General features: G+C 38.9%; 1 protein-coding gene across 1 annotated transcript in view; it reads right to left on the bottom strand.

The window, feature by feature from the left end:
• LOC124803212 (DNA-dependent protein kinase catalytic subunit-like) overlaps positions 1–21,232 on the bottom strand; it is a 561,762-nt gene extending 540,530 nt beyond the window's left edge. Inside the window, exon 1 of the mRNA XM_047264427.1 lies at positions 21,125–21,232. The gene's annotated coding sequence lies outside the window, so the exon portion shown is untranslated. The remainder of the gene's footprint in view (positions 1–21,124) is intronic.
• Between the last annotated feature and the right edge of the window lie 283 nt (positions 21,233–21,515).

Genomic DNA, 21,515 nt, shown 5'->3' with positions numbered 1-21,515 from the left:
GCTTTAATGTACATGTATACTTTTCTATGCTGAATCACACCATGGCAAAAATTAGGGATATAGCCACACCTAAAAATAGGTACAAGTCTCTAAACCGGCTAAAAAATTCGTCGTACTATTTTGAGAGCTAAGGTTTGACTGACCACTGCTACTTTTCTTCTGAACCAATCACATCTAAACTTCAGAGGATTATTCCTACCTATGATGCCTATCTATAGATCAAATTTAGTTAACATTGGATGCCTAGATGAAAAGACAGGCATCTACAAAGTTGACCAAAGTTTTCTATGTTTAAGTTTTAGGGTTTTTTTTTTTTTTTTTTTTTTTTTTTTTTTTTTTTTTTTTTGGGGGGGGGGGCAATATCTCAACTATGTCCTGTACAATTCTTTTTTTTTCCTTGCCACAGCTGGAAAGAGCATGCTTCAAGCTTTCAAAGCTATATTGTTTAAATCCTGGATATTGCAAAATTGATGGGTAAGAATTCCTATCAAAAGTAGGGAAAATGGATTATCAAGAGATACAAAAAATTAATAGAATTTGAAGTTGCAAATCAAAAAATGTGTAATTGTAGTGCCTCTTAATAGTATAAGATTCACATGTGGTTTAGGGAATGTAACTATGCTTTTGTTTTTACATTATTTTACAGTATAGAATATAAATAAAATAAAACAACAGACAATGCTCTTAAAATTATAAAATCTAGAAGACCATATCAGAATGCTACGTTGTAACCCTACAATGCATGTTGGTGCAGTTTCCATTGGCATTATAAAGCAGCAATAGTTTTTTAAGGCTCTATCCTAACACCACTTTCAATTGTTCCTTTCATTATTTTCACAGTGTCAGTCTTATGTATAGTGTGATCTTTGGTGATGACATTGTACAATCTTAGTGTTGAGTCTGAGTGTTTGAATAATCAATAATCATTGTCGTAGCTGAAAGTAAGCACTAAACCAATATGTTTTGATACACTAATTTGTATATTTTGTACACAAATAAGTCTGAATCTGCTATGCTTCAAACCTGGATATTCATGAGCTTTCAAAATTGCTCATTACAGGTTAATAAACCATTATATAAAATGAACCAAGAGACTCTTGCATCCTGCTGCTTTGGTGGATCAGATGGAGCTGATTGTCATAAGTTATCATCATTCTCTATCATGGTAGAAGTCAACTACAATCAGTTAAGGAAATGTCGCCAGTGGACAAGGAGCTTCTACGACGTAGTCAGGGCTTGATTTTAGTTCCTATCATAATGCCTTATTGATAGCAAAATTTAAATTCCTGCAAAAGACTTCCTGCAACCCACTTGGTAAAGAAAAACATGTCATCAAGAAGCCTTTGACACCAATGACCGCTGCAATATCTGACTAATAAAGATTTTATACCTGGTCAGAAAATTTGTACCAAATGTAGACATGAAGTGGCCCAAAAAGAATCATCCCATCAGGATAGGCAAGGATCACCATCCACTGAAGACATGGATGTTGTTGATGCTTGCTTTCCTGCTAATACTTCATTATCATCACTTGAAGAGTCACCATTAAAGCTTCAACAGAACGGCAAAAGGGATTCAATGGTTATATAAAGTGCAAAGTTCTGAAAGCCCATGGCAGCATTACTAAGGTAACTGCCACACAGCTGCTGATGCAAGCCAAGTAGATATTGTTCAAATACAAATGAAAGAGTGCCAAAACTGTAAATATATGGACATTTCAATTGATGAACTTAAGATTAAGCTTCAGACCTCAAGCAATTGAAGTAAAGTTCAAATTTTGACCCTGACCCCAAATAGCTGGACTACTGAGGGAAAAAAAAGAAAGAAAAAAAAGGGATAAAGAATTTGCTGTTTCAACTAAAATGGTGAAGAAGGCTATGAGACCAAAGGTGGAAGATGGGATTTTGGCAACACTTTCAAACCGAAAAGGGGAAAAACTCAAGCATGGAGTAAAACAAAATGCCCTCACTTTTTTTGAAGATGATATTTCTCATTTATGTCCCAGCAAATATTCACAGGCAGAAATGCATGCTTCTTTGTAACCTGAAAGAAACGTCCATTGCTTATTGTAAACAATATGGAAATCAAGAGAACGTTTCAAAATTTTGTGAGCTCAGGACAAAATGGTGTACTACTGTTGATGCTTCCGAGTCACACTCAGTATATGTATGTGCAATTCATCAAAATGTTAAATTAATGTTGGCTTCAGTAATATCCATCCAAGATGACTACAAGGATTTGATTAAAAAACTGTATGCAGTTTGGAACCAAAAGATGGTATGCTGCAATGTTGTGAGGAATGACCAGGAAAAATGCAACTAAAGGCTTTTCTTGAAGATGCTTTTAAAGACTATGAGCCAGAAGAAACAATTGAATACAAGCAATGGGTCCATACTGACAGACACACATTAGAGAGATGTCAGAACTGTTAAAGATTTCATGGAGGCACGAATTTTGAAAATTATCAGTTTAAGAAGCAATCACTTTGCATCAAAACACCGAAGTTTATACCTTAAGCAGCTAAAAACAAATCTTGCAGAAAATGAATTAATTATATTGATGGATTTTGCTGAGAATTATTCATTTGTTGTTCACGATGCTGTGCAAGGATTTCATTGGGAGAATAGTCAGGCCGTGCTATATCCATTTGTAGTCTTTTTGGGTGGCAAAGAATGTCAGAGTATTTGTATGATCAGCAACTGGCTCCATCATGATACCACTGCTGTCAGTGACTTTCAAATAAACTTAATAGCACATTTAAGGACAAAGATTGAAAACAATAGGTACTTTTATTACTTCAGTGATGGTCCAGCTGCTCAATATAAGAATTTCAAAAATTTCCTCAATTTATATCTACAGAAAAAGGATTTTGACATCGCTGTGGAATGTTTTTTTTATTATTATTATTAATTTTTTTTTTTTGAAGAAGCCACAGTAAATTGCTTTTTGATGGCATTGGGGGAATAGCAAAAAGACTAACAGCCTGTGCCAGTCTGCAGAGGCCCTTAGATAACCAAACATCGACTCCATCTGATTTGCTTTTATGTACCAAAAGAAGAAATTGAAAAAATTCAGCCTGATCAAAAAACAAGGTGAGATATACAATATCTGTAACAAGAGAAATCATCAATTTAAGCCAATTAATTGAAATCAGCTCAGAGTAAGCAGAGCATCCAATTTTGCTACAGCATTCACAGCTAATGCCCTCAAAGCAGTTGAAGAAATTCCAGCAATCTCAATTTCAAGTTTACAACCAGGACAATATACTGCACGTACGCATGACAATTTTTGTTGGGTTTGAAATGTGTCTGAAGCTTCACATGAACAACAAGATGTCCTCCTCATCACCTTTATGCACCCACACAGTTCTGCTCATTCCTTCCACTGGCCAACTGCTAAAGACACTTGCTGGATTCCTGAGCAACATATTTTCATGACTTTAGAAGCACCATCAACATCATCATCCAGAAGACAATACAATTATCCACGATCTGACCTGGACAAAATTTTAGAACTGTTTCAAATGAAACTGACTCTTTAGCATTTTTGTTTTGCAAATATGCTGTGTCGTGTATTATACTTGGTTTTATGGCATATGTTACACTAATGTTCAAAATTGATTTATATACTGGAATAAAAAAATTAATTATGGGACTTAATGAGCAAAATATTTCACTTTTCAATTTTCCCGAAGTGCTAGAAAATAATAACTTTTGAAATGTATTCTTACTCATCTAAGATCTAGAGATTAACAATATAGCTTTGAAAGCTTAAAGCATGTTCTTTCCAGATGTGGCAAGAAAAAAAGGATTGAACAAGACACAGTTCAGATACTGCCCCCCTAAAATACCCTAAAATTTGCACACACAAAATTTTGGTCATCTTTGCAGATGCAGATCTTTTCATCTAGGCACCCAATGTAAATTAAATCTGATCTATAAATAGAAATCACAGGTAAGACTAAGCCTCTGAAATTTTCATATGAAAAGTAGCAGTGGTCAGTCAAACGTTGGCTCTCAGAATAGTGTGACGAATTTTTTAGCCACTTTAGAGGCTTGTGTCTATTTTTAGGAGTGGCTAAAGCCCTAATTTTTGGCATGACGTGATTCAGTTTAGAAAGGTGTCTATATATACTAAAGCAAATGACCAAACATTTTCTAGAACTTCTAAAAAAGTCTAGCAAACTTGGCACATTTGCACCTTCATAAATGATGCGAAGATGAGCAGCCTCTCTTTAAAAGCCCTTATATATTCAACCACTGAAGATAATAGACTGAAATTTGGCATATAACCATCCAAGACCATATAGAACTCTCTCAGCTAATTTAATTACATTTGGAGATGGTCAAGTGGGGACCCCCAGCCCCTTTGACATAGAATGACCCCTACTCTACTACAATTGTATGTATCTGCTGCTTGATGTACTATTCATGTAAAATAGAGCCACAGATCTGTATTACCGTGTGGTGCATAGCAGTGTGTACCCTGTACCAAAATTAGTCATTTCCTTTCCTGCTCCAATCACAAATAGAGTGATTGAAAAAAGACTATCTATATACCTCTGTATGAGCCCTAAATCCTCTAATTTCATCTTCATGATCCTTACGTGCAATGTACGTTGGCAGCAAGAGAATCATTTGGCAGTCAGCTTCAAATTCTGGTTCTCTAAATTTTCTCAACAGTTCTTGAAAAGAACGTCTCCTTCCATCCAGGGATTCCCACTTGAGTTCCTGAGGCATCTCCATAAGAGTTACATGTTTTTACAAATTACCGGTAACAAATCTAACGGCCTGCCTCTAAATTGCATCAACCTCTTCCTTCAATCCAACCTGGCGTGGAACCCAAAAACTCAGGCAGTAGCCGAGAATGGGTCACACCAGCGTACTATATGCAGTTTCGTTTACAGGTGGACCACTATTTCCTAAATTTCTCACTATAAACCCAAGTCGACTATTTGCCTTCCCTAACACGGTTCTCACATGCTTGTTCCATTTCATATTGCTTTGCAAAGTTAAGCACAGATAATTAAACGAGTTGACCGTGTAAAGTAGGACACTTAATACTGTAACCGAACACTACAGGTTTGTTCTTCCTACTTAATCACATTAACTTACATTTCTTCACATTTAGACCTAGCTGCCATTCATCACACCAGCTAGAAATTTTGTCTAAATCATCTTGTATCTTCCTGCAGTCACTCAACTTTGACACCTTACTGTATATCACAGTATCATCAGCAAACAACAGTAGATTGTTGCCCAACCTGTGCGCACATCATTTACGTATACAGAGAACAAAAGCATTCCTATCACACTTCACCGGGGCACTCCTGACAATAGCCTTGTCTCTGATGAACGTTTGTTGTCTAGGACAACATACAGGGTCCTATTAGATTGGGTTCTATTAGTTAACAAGTCTTCAGTCACTCACATATCTGTGAACTTATTCCATATGCTCATACCTTCACTAACAGCATACAATGGGGAACTGTGTCTAATGTTTTTCAGACATCTAGAAATATGGAATCTGCCTTCAAAGTATATCACGTGAGAAAAGGGCAAGCTGAGTTTCACACAAGCGATGAATTCCAAAACCATGCTGATTCATGGACTGATTCTCAGCCTCGAGAAAGTTTATTATATTAAAACTGCGAACGTGTTCAAGGACTCTGCTGTCCCTTTGTAAAATCAAATTGGTATTCCGTTTGGGCCTGGTTTTTATACAAGCTCCTCCCCTGGAGTAAATGTTTCAAGTTACTCTTCGTTAAATAACACTACTGTCCCTTATTTAATTTATTAAACATGCAAGCATTTCCACTTGATTTACTTGCTGGATGTATTTCAGGAATTGTTACTATCCATATATGGATATATAAACTGTAAATGTTAGCAGAGGACAAGTAATTTAGAACTGTATAATAGTTTGGATCTATACAGATTGTAATGAGTGACAAAAGCTGTTCGAGAATCAATTATTATTCACAATCAAGTTAATATTCACAAATCAAAATATACATATTTGCTGTTTATCAAACACAGCGTGCAAACAACAAGCTAGCAACAACTTACTGATTGGGACTGTATTAACAACCACTCTCCTCACAGTACCATAGTACATGCCAGCCACCAAAGAAATATTAATGTCTTCCCAAAATAATACAAGTCACACAAGTCCTACTAAATCATGGAAAATAACACAAGTAAATACCCATATCTCTGCACCTTTCAACCAGGTATTCTGTCAATAAAATTGGTAACTGGTGTCAAATTCACTGTCACGCAAACAAAAAGTACACTGAAATATAAAAAATGACATAATATACTGAGTTGCTGCATGGTACACACAGGACAAAGAACAGAAAACACACACGATAAACAACATGAATACGAGATTAACTTTTCTGTTACTTCTCTTGGTAAAGGACACAGCTTGCAGACTGTTCTTTTCAGAACTCCTTGCAGTGTGCGAACGGTAGCCACTCATATCATTTCATTGCACCTGGGGTGTGCTCTTTCAATTATGGCCAGCTTCCAGTAAAGGGATGGTAGGTTAGTTTCCCATACTGTGACCAACGCAGCAGGTTGCACATTCTGACTGGAGGCCATCCCTTTGGCCCGCTGCTGCAGATGATGTAGGTAGCCAGATGACCAGTGCTGATCTGGAACCGCTCTGCAGTAGTTACCACCTAGAGAGCAAGCTCAGGTTTGGCTGTACCTAGGTCTGGCTGAGGGATGCTTGCGATTGCGGCTCCAAACAGGAAATGACCTGGGATGAGGACTTGAGAATAAACAGAATCCCAAGATAGTGGCACGAGAGGAAGAGTGTTCAAGCAGGCACCAATTTGCCAAATCAGCTTTTTCAAATCTTCAAATGTTGGACATATGGTTCCCACTGAATAACTTCACACCTGCTTCCTATATTACATCCAAGTGTGGTGACATTGGAGGAATGAAGTGTCAATCGATGCCTTCTTCATGCATAACTTTTTTTCCCCTATTTCCACTGACAATACAGTAGCTTGTAAATCACGGAGCTTCCGACTAGCTCCACTGTCCCACTATCGCTGCACAGGTTTTGGCACAAAGCATCATGACACAAATCTTCTAATGGTTGACAGAAATGCTTCAACAGTCACGTTGCTGACAACAAAATGTGTTGCTTGTGTTGTCAGGCACACAAATATGACAACATAACACTTTTCCTTTAATTTGGACCATCATGAGCCAGTTTCCACATAGAATGGTCCTGTGTAATAAATTCCATAATTGCAGAAAGGCCTCACAGTTTCTACATGAGTCCATGGCAAGTCTCGCATCAGCTGATATGCAGGTTTTGCCTTTAATCAATGACAAGTCAAGCACAGATGTAGAACATGTTGGATTGCATTTTGTTCATTAGGTATTCAGTACGCTTCCTGAGACATGCGAGCAACAGCTGACACTCAGCATGGGAAAGATGATGATGTCCACCTTCCACTATTATCTCGTGAGATGGTGCTGAGGTGGCAGTATGAGTTAATGCTTATCCTCATATGACACATCAACATTTCGTAGCCTACCTTCAACCTATAGAATCACATCTCATCAAGGATAGGATGCAGTTATTTGAGTTTGCTATTATTGTCTACCAGCCTGTTGGTCTCCATCTGTTGGATTTCCATTTTATTTATGGCTTCTCATGTTATTCTGACATTCTGTGGCAAAATGTTGTACAGTTTAGAGCAACACATCTCAGCTGTTTACTCTTGTTTGCTTTGCAGTTATTACAAAATTTGAGACAGTATGCCACTATACACTGCAACTTTGAAAATTGACAGATGAGATAATCTTGTATTGCTTTGCTGATCTAACACAAGACTTCATCTTTTTCTTCTGGCAACTCCTGAGATGTGGAATCATCAAGAGTATCTTCAATCCAAGCTGGTCCTTCCCACCACAGACTGTTTTCTTGCAGGTCTGCAGGACAAACTCCTCAGTATGTCATGTCAGCTGCATTTTTCCACTGTACATAAATGGTTCCATACAACAGCTGCAGTCATATTCTGTATCGCAGAAACATAGTTTCACGCAAATGTCTTCCACTGCATAAGTGGAGATGGAAGCCATATCAGTACAGTGCGTCTATCAGTCCACAGTAAAGTTTACTCAATGTCTATACCTAGCAAAGCAAACAGAGTGCCATAGTAGTTGCAAAAGCAACAGAGCTCCACATAGTTGCAAGCAAGGCAACAACAGCTTTTTCAGTGAGGACACTCATATTTGGGAGCTTGTTTCACTCGTGTGACTTCATGCGGATTAGTTGATTGTACATGTATACAACAGCCACAGACCTTCTGCAATGCATCACAGAATCCATGCTGTTGAATGCCGACAAGAGTTCCTTCTATAGCGACTCTACGATGAAAACAAATATTGTCTGTCATAAGAGTCTCGGTATACAGTGTCTGCCACATGCAATTCAACTCTTGAGGCAAACGTTGGAAAAAGATCTTGAATGTGATCATAATGGGACTAACTAAGTCCAGAGTATCAAACATGCATGACGTGACAGACAGTACAACCGTTTTGTGAAGCTATAGATCGTAATCGTGGCTTCACATTGTTCACAATGTCAAACTGATCAGTAGCTGGATACCAGAGTAAACCTAAAGTCTTAATATCCTCATTGGTATCAAGCCATAAGGGTAATCGTGATTCTCATGACTCGGTGGATATTTTCGAGGAGTTCCATAGTGTTGCTGCACCATTTCCATGGCGAAAAACCACCTTTCTTTGACAGCACTGAGAGATCTTGCTGGATTTTAATTGCAGGCTCTACTGTATCACAGCCCGAGATACAATCATCCACAAAGAAATCATTAGTAAGAATGATTGCTGCCTTGTTACACTCACCCTCTTCACGAGTTAACTGTAATTTTCATTGTAGACAAGAATACTCACTTAGGTCATTCCGAACGTAACTGTCTCTAATCGATATTCCTGCAGTGGTACAGATCTATCACCCCTCCACAATATTAATTGGTAGGCACGATCTCCATCCGTTAACAGAACTGGACTACGCATCTTCTCTCATCAGCTGTGAAGGCAATATGAAGCATGTGGAAGTGTGACATTATGGAGCAGCAATCCTGTTGAATGGTTGGTCTGACCATTATGAAACAGTTTAGTGACAAATTAGTGCTTGTTTTGATCAAACAATTAAAAACCACTCGTCACGGTAGTCAAGCTGGCTTCCTTACAGGCATCATGATGGGGCATTAATATGAAGTGGCAGTGGCTGTAACTAATGGTTCCATAAGTCTTAACTCTTCATATGCTTTCATAAACTCTGTGTAGCTTTTCTTAAGCTACAACTGTCTCCCTAGTTTCTGTTCAATCTGAGAAAAGTGTTTTATCACAGCGTGGAATGAATCGCCTAATTGACATGGCTCTTTGCGAAACAGGGGACTGACAATGAATCTGCCAGTGGAACCTTTCATTTTGTGTTCCACGAAGTGTACTTTGCATTTTACTCTTCTTTCATAATTATATAGCAATTTAATTCTGCTACCTTCCAGAATTTCTTTAAGTGTGTTTGAACATCAGAGTCAGTTCTTATGAAGCATGACACGAGCAGCCACTTTGACAAGCTGGTGTGATCTGCTGCTTGATACTATCCTGATATTACCCAATCTAGTTCTGTCTCCTGTAGAACATGATGATCAGCTCCTCTGGAAATATCCTTAACTTTTGAATATGTTGCCAAAATTCTGCTACTAGTAATATGTTGATCTTTCCAGGTGATAAAAACTCTGGCCCAGCAATTCGTACATTTGGCAAGTTCCACACTATGAGGTAAATTATTTGTTCAGGCAAAGTGTCAGTTACCTTCAGCAAAACTAAACATTCGACAGACACAAAGCTGCTTATGCAGAAGCTAACGAGTTCATATATCCAGTTTTGTTTCTTAGTGGTTTGTACCTATTCCTCGAATAAGTATTCTGCCATGCCACCTTGCAAGTCTAAGGGATGTGCACGTGCTTCCACTATGCAGCATGAATGCAACCCAGAATCTAACAGTATGACAAGTCTGCCATTTTCCACTGCTATCTTGCAATTTTACTCTCACTGTCGTAAGGAGCACTTGTTTGCCTGTGCTGATCTTCAGTCAACAGTAATTCTAGATTCTTGATGGATGTTTGTCATTGTGTTTGTGTTGCATGTCACTTGGACAATCCTTCTCTGTTCCATCTTGTGTGCATTACAATTCTGCACGTGGCAATGTGTGGTGTCTTCCACAAGTATGACAGCTAATAGAGTTGCAATCACAAGCCCTTTAATCAATCTTCACACAGTTGTTGTGCATCACAATGGCTTTGTGTTCCCTGCATGTGGCTTGTTTCAAAATTTGCTGCACCTGTGCAACATGTGAGGCTGGTAGTATGACACATGGTATGGGTATGAAATGGAATGATCACACAGGTTCAGTCATGGTTGAAGCAGGTGATAGAGTATGGTTTGACAGTAGTATACTGGGGAAATGAAATCTGTCTACAATGGAGAGGGCATACAAATCACTTGTGTGACTCATTCTAGAATATTGCTCAAATGTGTAGGACCCATACCAAATAGAACTAACAGGGGCTATTGAACCTATGCAGAGAAGAGCAGAATGAATGGTTATATGTTTGTTTGACTCATCTGAGAGTGTCACAAAGATGCAGAAGAAACTGAACATGCAGACTCTTGAAGATAGAATTGCTATCATTTTCTCCAGAAATCTCAAAAACCATATTCTATGTCCGTCTATGTCTTCAAACAATTTTAGCTGTGACTGCACGTCCTCATACTTTATCACGATCTATGTCAACTGTTCTAGCCAGACAGTAATAGCCAATGTGTCTGATTAGCATGTTATGTCGAAATCATTTGCAAACTTTAATAATCATACGACGCTTACTTTCACCACCGAGCGTGTAATAACAAATTTCTTTCATGGAAAGCTAGTGGTGGTAGGTAACAGCAGAAGAAGCAGTTGCAATGAGTGGGAATTATAGGAAGCAGGATAATCGGACCATGTTGTGTCATGTTTATGCCAAGGGCTGCATCTCCATGTTGCTTTGAAATTCATTGCTGCAGTTCTGCCGATGGATAGCTGCCACTTTGCATTACTTCGTCAAATCCATTATAATCTGGCCCAGAAGGACAAAAATGTTGGCGTGTGCAGATGGAAATGTAAACCGTAAATGTTACCAGAGAACCAGGAATTTAGCAACGTATAATGGCTCAGTTCATTCAGATTGTGATAAATGACAAAAGATGTTACAGAATCTCTTATTATTCACAACTGACATGCAGATATTTGCCATATAACATACATGACATGCAAAACAAGAGCTTGCGACATGGACCGACTGGGACTCTATTCACCACTGTTCTTCCTTGCAGCTGCAGTGCACCATTAGGCACCCTTACAGGGGTAGCCTGCTCATCATTGTCTCTCAGACACAGATAATTCCAGAGAGGGTAGCACTCTCCAGTGACTCGATCAAATATAACAACCAAAGAGTAATCATCGTTGCTATAACTAACTCATGATCACTCATATCAATTTCAATGTGGAGATCCTTAAGAGGCCATCTAGTACATTTCACCTGATGTTTTGTCATGCCCATCACTAACAAAACTGTAATTACCCCAATCAAATGTTGTTGATTAAAGTCTTCAATGATGACAGTACAACTAAGGAACATTTGTGTTAGTAGTCTATGGGTTCCTATTAAGTTTTTAGTTACATCTGTTTATGACGTGGGCAATAAAAGCTGGCAAGGATACACTTATGCCCACACTTTATACCAAGCCTTGTCCAAACTATGGCTTTGTTTCTATCTCGGTGGATTAAATTTGTCTACTTTGACGGGTCACCTCCATTTTCCAGTAGCCAAAGAGTTTAAGAAGTGTGTGTTGTGGTTCCCAAGGGATTGCAGACATACAGTAGGGGAGTCACAGTAGTTTCATAAAAGAAATAATTTGGTTTAGGCCCTATGTGCTTTATGAGTAAAGGAACAACGTGTTCACTGGTAGTGACACCTAGGGGCCCAGCAAGTTAGTAGTGCTGTTATTGGAGCATGGCAGATGGCGGTTGAAATGTACTATGTGACTCATTTGCCTTTAGGCTAACTGCACATTAATGATTTTTCAGTCAGCCCACCACAGAATAATTTTGTTACGATAATGATGTTATCTTGTATCATCCAATTCTAAAGACATGGACAAAAATGCAAGAAGTATGTGGCAGCTGGCAGTTGTGCTTGACTCTGTAGATGCAAACATGCAAGCCAACCGGTCTGCAATCTTTCTGAAATGATTTTAAATTATGAAAGAATCTGATTCTTGTGCATCTCATAGCTTTACTCGTCAGCTTTATGATGAACATCCCATCATTTTGTTAATGGTCACAGTTACTGTGATATTTCAAAATTAAGTAACCTACTGAAAGAATTCTGAAAAGCTCGATTCAAAAATAGTAGTTGCTCTGTATTTGCTTTTGGTGTACATTTGGTCATATGTTTCTGTGTATGAAATTTAGCTAACATACTGAATTATTCTTTAAATTTTGAAGGATATCACTATCATCAATCTCGAGAAAATTGATCATCTATCCCAAAGTCTTGCACCAGTGAGAATGAAATATTTGTAACATTCCTCATATCTCATAAACACTTTGAGATATCGACACCAGATTTTGGAAAATGATAATACGCAAAGAGCAGCATATTTTTCCATGTGATTATAATTCAAAATTTCCATATCAAACTGATATTCAAGCTACCACAAATTTTTCCACAGAAATAACATCATTTTTAAGGGCCATCTATAGCTGATGTTACACGAATTGTTACAGATTCCTAAAATCAGAAGTAATTTGTGAGACATGGCTCCGACATTCACAACAGGATACATAGCCATTGTAACTATTGTGGTGTCAACTACCAAAGTGTTGTGAGATTGCCTCCACCAAGTGTCTTTTTCTAAATACTGTAAATGATTTATATAACACATGGAAATTTCCAACTCTGGTCGGTGATGTTGACAGAAAACACACTCACCTAAAACACTCAGAAGATTCTGGTACAATGTTTTATAGTTGTACAAATTTTCATTGTCATTCTACATGCAGCTGCATATCCTCATGGGAAATTCATTATCATCAATGTTGAGGGATGTGGAAAGGAAAGAGAAGGTGGTAGATTTCATTTTTCTGGTGTATTCGCTTGCTGCAGAAAAGGGGGGCTTAATAAATCACCACTCTTTCCACTACCACATACATCAGTTGGATTGCTTTTGTATTCATTGGAGATTATGCATGTTCATTTTGAAGCATTTTATGAAATATTACAGTCAATGAGTTTTAGATCCATGGAATGAATATTTCAACAAACACTTTTCCAAACCATGATGGTTAATAGAATGTGCTTTTCGAATAATGAGCACTAAATGGAGTATATTTTGCAAACCAACAGAGACTTAACCAGGACTTGCTGGTGATACTGTGAAATGTACATGTTCTCCACAACATAGTCATTGGCCTACAAGGAGCACCGAGTGTCAATGAGCAACAAACAGTAGAAATTGAGCATTCTTTGAAAGGCATTTATCAGACAGGATGAAAACTTTAACAGGCCTTCAAACGAAGTTGTCCAAATAAGACAGTCTTGAAAACTTTTTCCCACAACATAAAACACGATTTTCATGTGTTTCTAAGCTACACTACTTCAACTTTATTATCACCTCTCATTTTAAGTTAAGAGAAATAAGAGATCAGTGAAATGCAGCCTGTATTTATAGTTTGTAATTCTGCTCCCAACTCATCACGTAACTAGTCCAAAATGGATCAGTTGTGATGACAGTTGTTTTGGTGGTCCCATACAGGGGCTACTATCAAAACTTCCACTGATACCAGTGGACAACAAAAGAAACAAGTGCCAGCAACAGTACTGACACTGCTACCCGCAGTGACTGCCGAATGCTGCTGGTGTTGCCTGATTGCAGCAAGAGTCACTCGAACGCTCTGGTCACCACTCGCAGAAACAAACATGTTCGAATTGCTCTGCTCCGCACTACTCCGCTTGCACACTTCTCAACTTTACGGTGCAAGTCTAGGGAACTGCAGCCTGGTTTGCCACAGAATATGTGACATTTCTTGTTCAAGCTTTACCATTGACTTAAAACCAGCGAAGTACAATCAGTTTTGTGGACAAAGCAGTAAACTGTGAGCTTTGTTCAAAGTGAGAGCAAGGCTGGTCTTCTCAGCCTCATCTGCCAGTCACTAGTATGATCAAGGTATGACCTTCAAATACAGAAGATAGTCACTGTGTATTCCAATGGGCATCACAAGCTCTGGATGGTTGCAACCTGTTCTCTTAATGGCTTCTGGTACAGCACGTTTGGGATTAGTACACAATGTGATACTGTGCTGACAGACCCATGACAACAATGACGTGGAGGAAATTATGAATTTCAAGAAATAACCAGTGACTGGAATGACTAACAACGCAAAAGAAGGCTAACCAAAAATTTGGCACACTAACAGATGCTCCAAGGCAATATATATATTTCTGTATCGGATGTTCTTCTTATTAGCATCGTGAAACATTCCAAATCTGGAAATAAGAGACCATAGAAGAAAGAGAGACTTTTCACCAAGAACTATGGAACATCCAGCATATTAGACAAACAAAATGATTAGCATGACACACTTTTTGGCTTCATTAACTTCCAACCAAACTGTTGCCTTCAAACCTAAGTTAAGCCTCAGGCTACACTACAAATCCGCCAGCACAACTGCCATTAAAACCAGTGTCAGGCAGAATTGTGATCTTTAGCACACTTGCCATCTTTACTTAACATATACAGGAAGAATAAAATATGATCTAAACTACCACTCACAATAACCAAATGATCACAAATACCAACTATGTAACATACGACATCACACTTCAAAGTATACACAGGTGGCTCACTTTGTTCACTAGACCTGCATCTTTAATATGTTTAATGAGGTTAAAGAAGTGCGCACACACACAGAATGCACACTTCATCATTGACTCAATTTCTGTAGGAAACAGCAATTGAAACTTAACGGATTGAGTGAGTGAGTGAGTTTGAGAATGTTTTCGTTTTAGGGGTGCTCAACAACGAAGTTATCAGTGCACGATGAGTATAGTATCTTGAGTTTTAAATGGTCCATGCATCCAACGTGAAAGGTCCCGGGAAGTTCCACCGATTCACTACTCATTGTAAAGTTGACAAGTAGCGACAGATCTTTTATTTTTGGAAGAGGAAGAAAGACATTTCTTAGGGTACCAGGCCTACTCAAAGTACCTTTGATATTTCTGGCATCTGACTCAGTAGTTCGACCAACACACCCATTCACACCGGCTATCAATCACTTGACATCAATCTGACCAATTTTCAACTGCTTAAAAACAGCCACTAACTCATTCTGTGCCTGAGAACACCATTCACGAACGAGCTGCACTTTGGCTGCTGCAATATTTTATGCGAACAAATAACTTTACATTATCCTCATCGACTCCTTTAATTTCAGAAATTATGTGCTTTCTTTAAGAATTGACGCTACAACACTCACAAAAGCACTTTGTACTGTAATGTGAAGAAAAAACTGGTGCTCTGAATTCTGTCAGGGTTATGTTCACTAACAAACCTGGTATGTGAAGACCACAATGTTACAGCACAGCAGTGAGGTGTGTATAAGCTGTGATTATAAACTCCCGAACACTTCCACAGAATTAATCAGTAGACACAGGGCCTTTATACTGATAGTTGCATGTAACAATATTATTGGAAAACACCAAGGAAATCAAGTAAATATTTAGTTACAAATAGGAGTTAAGCAATGGCTATTTTACAAGGTAGAGGAAGTAGCAGTTTTCTTCAAAATTTGATAAGTTAAATTTATTGTTCCATAAAATTTTGGGCCTGCAGCAACATAAAACTGATTTCTTCTTCTAATATTTTGGCTGAGTACTGTCCAGCCATCTTCAGAGTGAGGCGACTGATGCTCCAGCACTTGCTACATCCTTTTAAACCCACGAACCATACCACTGCACATGCGGCCACTGATACAGAAGCTGTCAGAGACTTTGATCAGTGGCAAAGAGGTATGATACATGCATGACATTAGATCTATGGCTGCGTTGTCGATCCATGCCGTGATATCGATGTATCACTGTGAGCTGCACCATCGCGACGTCTTTGTGAATTTATTACAGCAAATTGCCGGATTCCATGATGTGTCCAAGATGAAGTTTCTACCTCTATTAATTAAATTTGTTGCCAACCGAATTCCTAAAATTTCGATGTTACCATACACCACAGAGTGCCCAGTATCAATACAGTGCTCTGCTACTGCAGATTTATTAGGGTGTAAGAGCCGGGTATACCTGCAGTGCTCTGCGCATCTCTCCTGGAGTAGGTGTCATCTGTCTGATTTATGAACAGCAGCACTCACAGGGGATCTTATAAACCCCAAGCTTCCAAAGCACCAAATCATCTTTGATGGAACCCAGGGGTGCTGCTATCTTTGGTGGAGAGCGAAAAATAATTTTCACTTTGTGTTTACTGAGGATCCATCCTATTTTTGATGATAGGCTTCCCATGTGTGGCATGGACTTAAAACTTTCTGTGTCTTCTTCCGCTTTTCTTATACCCACTGTTGGTTTCATTTGTAGTGCCTTGTGTATCTGCTGTGCAGAGTACCCATTAGCTTCAAAAATGCCACTGTTTTAATGTCTCATGATGGCTATCATGATAAAATGAACAGTTTAGGGAGTGACAGCACATACCAGAAGATCAGTAAAGACAAGACCAACCACGTGGCAAGGAAGACTACTTCGCTTCTGAACGCCTCCCCCTTTCCACCAGAAGTTGTGCGAAGATTGCAATCAAGTGCTTTATGGAATTCCCAAGAATGTGTTCCCCTGCATCCGATAGTAACATCAGCTCTCCAGCCTATGATTGTGCCAAACACTCAGCGTCGTCATTAAGGCCTCTGGTGGGAAAATGCGCCCATCACATACTCAACTCTGCGGACTTCATTGGCAAAATGAAATCACTCCAACTGAACAATTATGATATATTTGTCAGTTTCGATGTAGTGTCATCGTTCAAACATTTCTCTTTTGGAATCATTGTTCCTCATTGGAAAAACTTTTGATAAAGAGAATTCAGCTTTGTCTGAACATGTTTTGACCTTGACATATTTTTTTATTCAGTAACAAATTTTATAAACATACTGACAGTGTCGCCACGGATAGTCCTTTGTCACCGTTGGTGGCCAACTTTTTTATTAGATTAGATTTATGGAGGACTTTAAGGAGAAGGCGCTGGAATGTGCTATCTTGAAGCCCGCATTGTTTTGGAGGTATGTTGATGACACATTTGTAACATGATCCCACATGAAGACATAGAATTTTTAAATAATTTGAATTCCATCCACAGACAAACTCAGTTCATGATGGAAATCGAAAAAGATGGATGCTTGCCATTTTTTGATGTTTTGGTACGATGCAAATATGATGGCACTTTGGGACATACAGTATACTGAAAACCAACCCATACAATTTTATATTTACATGCAAATAGCTGCCACCATCCTTTGCAGACAATGAGTGTACTCACAACTATTGGTACACAGAGCATGTCATTGCTGACAAGAGCAATTTAGAGGACGAGCTTCTACACCTGAATAGAGTTTTTGAAGCCAATGGGTACTCTCCACAGCAGACACGTAAGGCACTACAAATGAAACCAACAGAGGATATAAGAAAAGCAGAAGAGACAAAGTTTTAAATCCGAAGCTTTTCTGCCATACATGGGAAGCGTATTATCAAAAATAGGACAGATCCTCAGTAAAAACACAAAGTGAAAGTGATTTTTCACCCTCCGCCAAAGACAGCAGCACTCCTGGGTTCCATTAAAGATGATCTGGTGCTTCAGAAGCCTGTGGCTTATAAGATCCCCTGTGAGAGTGGCCATTCATACAACGGACAGATGACACCTACAGTCCAGGAGAGATGCACAGAGCACTGCAGTTACACACGGATCTTACAACCTAATAAGTCTGAGGTGGCAGAGCATTATATTGATACTGGGAACTCTATGGTGTATGGTAACATCAAAATTTTAGCCTCGATTTCATCTTGCTGGGACTCAGCAGTGAAAGAAGCAATTGAAATTCAGTTGGCAATGAATTTAATTAATAGAGATAGCAGCTTCATCTTGGAAAAATCATGGAATCCGGCAATTTCTGTAATAAACTCACAAAGACGTCACTATGGTGCAGCTCTCAGCGATATCACGGTATAGATCAACCGCGCAGCCATAGATCTAATTTCATTCACGTGTCATACCTCTTTGCCGCCAATCAAAGTCTCTGGCACTTTGTGTATCAGTGGCTGCATGTTCAGTGGTGTGGTCCGTGGGTTTAAAAGTGCGTAGCAAGTGCTGGAGCATCAGTCACCTCGGCACACTCTGAAGATGGCAGGATGGTACTCAGATGAAATATTAGAAGAAGTCAGATTTAAGTGGTTGCATGCCCGAATTTTTATGGAACAGTCTTCACCGCAAAAATATAAAGATGCACAATAAGTTAAAATTAGACAGTAAAAGCACAAATAGGGGTTAGCCGTAGACTGGCAGTGCCCCCCCAACCCCACAAATCCTGATTGTAGTGACACTAATCTGGAGTATAGTCTGATCTATAAATTAGGTTGGAAGGTGATGATTTGTTTGCTGCTTTGTGAAGCCAACAAAAGGGAGATATTGGCTTTGCTTCAGATTATACTAGTCCATTGTCAAATCAGTTACATATTCTTGTCTTTATTGTTTCACTTCCTATCACCATTCTTCCACCAATATCCAAACTCTCTTTGTTGCTAAATCCTTGGTTACATATTGTCACCTACAATGTAGCAACATTAAATCATTTTGTGTTGGCACATAGAAGTAAAATGGTCAGTTCAGTAGAATTAATGGCAAAGAAAAAATATGTTACACTTGCTTATGCATCAATTGGTCTCAGCCCAAGAGAGGTACATACTGTATGTATTTGAAAGAAATATATAGGTCCTAATGTAGGTTATAACCTGTCAACAATTTCGACGCTACTGAAAAAATGAAGGGAGAATGGGAATGTTGATTGTGAGAGAAGAAGAAGTAGATAAAGAAAGTCTGTCAAACATGGCAAGATACTGAAAAGACTTTATCTGGTGTATCTTCCCCCATCATCAGCTGAACTGAAGCAATACTGGGAAGAAATTTGTGACATCTTAGCAACCAGCAGAATCGTTAGAAACATACTGCTGAAAGCTGAAATCACTGCCTGCTGACCTACTTCACTGACAAAACCAATGCGATAATAGTGGCTAAAAAGGATAAAAGCACATGTGACACCAACACCAGAGATATGTAACAGAGTAATCTGTTCAAATGAGGCTCCAATGGCAAAAAGTTCGTGCATCACAGACCAGATTAAGAATTTTGTTTCCTCATGTGTAAAGTAGACAAACAAACATCCAGCATGACAGATCGTCTGGGAATGTAGGCTATTTCTACCCATGGAGCATGTCACATGGACTTCAGAAATGGCACAGTCAGTGCAAATGAGTAAATCAGCATCCTTGAAAGAAAGAATATGACCACAACAAGACAAGTTTGGGGATGTTTCCAGCTGCATTTTTTCGATGTCTGTATCAAGCACAAAGCAGATGCTGTTACAACTTAATTGTTAAGCGTTTCTACATCTCAAGGTAAAACTTTCCTTGGACAAAATAAAGTTCAAATATTACAATAGCTTGAGAATAGCTCTGGTCACAATCCCATCGAGAACTGTTGGAAGATTATGGGAATGCTGTCACAAAAAAGAAGCCATGGATTAGACAGAAACTGCTGGAAACTCTTCTGTGTTTATGAACTAATGAACTGGGCGAAGAATACATTTAAAAGTTCAATCTCTCAATGCCTACACGAAACAAGGCACATGGACAACCAATGAAGTAATAAATTGCAACTGTGTTAGGGCGTAAAATTAACATTCAGTGTTTCTTCCGAGATTAACACTCGGAGTTCAGATGGGGGGGAAAAAATATCTGCAACTCCATTTGGTGCTGTAAGAAAGTGCTAAAATGTAAATTATAACGTGGGAAACAAGCCAATTTACCAGGGACATTCAATGATTGTAAAAAAAGTATTGAATTACAGAAGGTTATACAACAAATAATTCCACCACTGCACATACGATAGGAAAAATATGCAAGAATAGGAGCACTACATAACACTTTCTGTGCACTGAACAATTGAATTTTCGTTGAAAGTTACGTATAGCAAGATCCGCCACCCATCGACTTCTTAAAATGTCTCGGATGTAAACATTAGGCTTTGATATCGGTCTATTTGTTACCACAATAGGATTTTCAGCTTCTACATTCACTGGCTTCGCCAGCTCAGACCTCGGACTACGCTACAGATCAGTCTGCCGCCACTTCGTTGGAAGGGGGGGGGGGTTCAATACGTAACGTGTGGAAGGTCATGCAATAAATAATTCCACCACTGAAACATACGCAACGAAAAATTTAAGGCTTAGCAGATTAAATAACTCTTCCCAAGTACTGCACAACAGAAGTTTCTACGATTTGGATGGGGTGTAGGGACTGAAAATGCATGAATGGACGCTTCACTACATCTTTTAGCAAGGAATATCCCGACCGTGTCAGGGCAGTATTCACACCAACAAACAAAACAAACGGTGACTGTAACTCAATACATAACGGCGAATCCAACCACTTGCACAAATGGAACTTAAAACTGCCAGTTAAGATGAGCTCGAAGTATCTGGTATCTCGACATCACCACTGAAACTCACGTTTTAGCAACATAACACAAAGATAAGTCGACATGGTATGCGCCTCCGTAAATTGTCACTCAACTTACAATAAATGTACCACAATTATTTATTACGATATTATGCAATATATTTAAAGAAACACTTCCGTCTTATGTGCAGCAAATAACTTTCACATAGCCTATCGGTTGGAAGTCAAAACAACAGAACTGTCATCACATACCCAAGTCAGCTTTTGTTAGTTCTTCATCGAAGTATTCACCCACAGTCCTTATAACTGAGGGGACTTCTTTTGAAAACTTTCTGTCGGAGCAATCCTTCAAACGCAATAACACCCTTTCCAATTCACCCGCCATCACATTGTACACAGTTATAACAAAACAACAACTCTTACGTCAGTGACTACGTTTCAAAGATCTTAGCTTCTGCAGATACTTCTCAATGGCTGACCAATTAGTGGCGAGCAACTATATTGAAGTAGTCACAACGTTGGTGATGCTCCAGCGTCAGACAGCAGGCTGTACTGCGCATGTGCAGCTACGATGACGTAGCCAGCCCGTGTTGGTGCTTGCTCTGCTCATACGCTTTCCGCCGCTTTTGTGTGTGGAATTTCG

Source organism: Schistocerca piceifrons, chromosome 1 (assembly GCF_021461385.2).
Source record: "Schistocerca piceifrons isolate TAMUIC-IGC-003096 chromosome 1, iqSchPice1.1, whole genome shotgun sequence".
NCBI lineage: Eukaryota > Metazoa > Arthropoda > Insecta > Orthoptera > Acrididae > Schistocerca > Schistocerca piceifrons.
The sequence above is the reverse complement of the archived record's forward strand: the minus strand, read 5'-3'. Positions and strand labels throughout refer to the sequence as shown.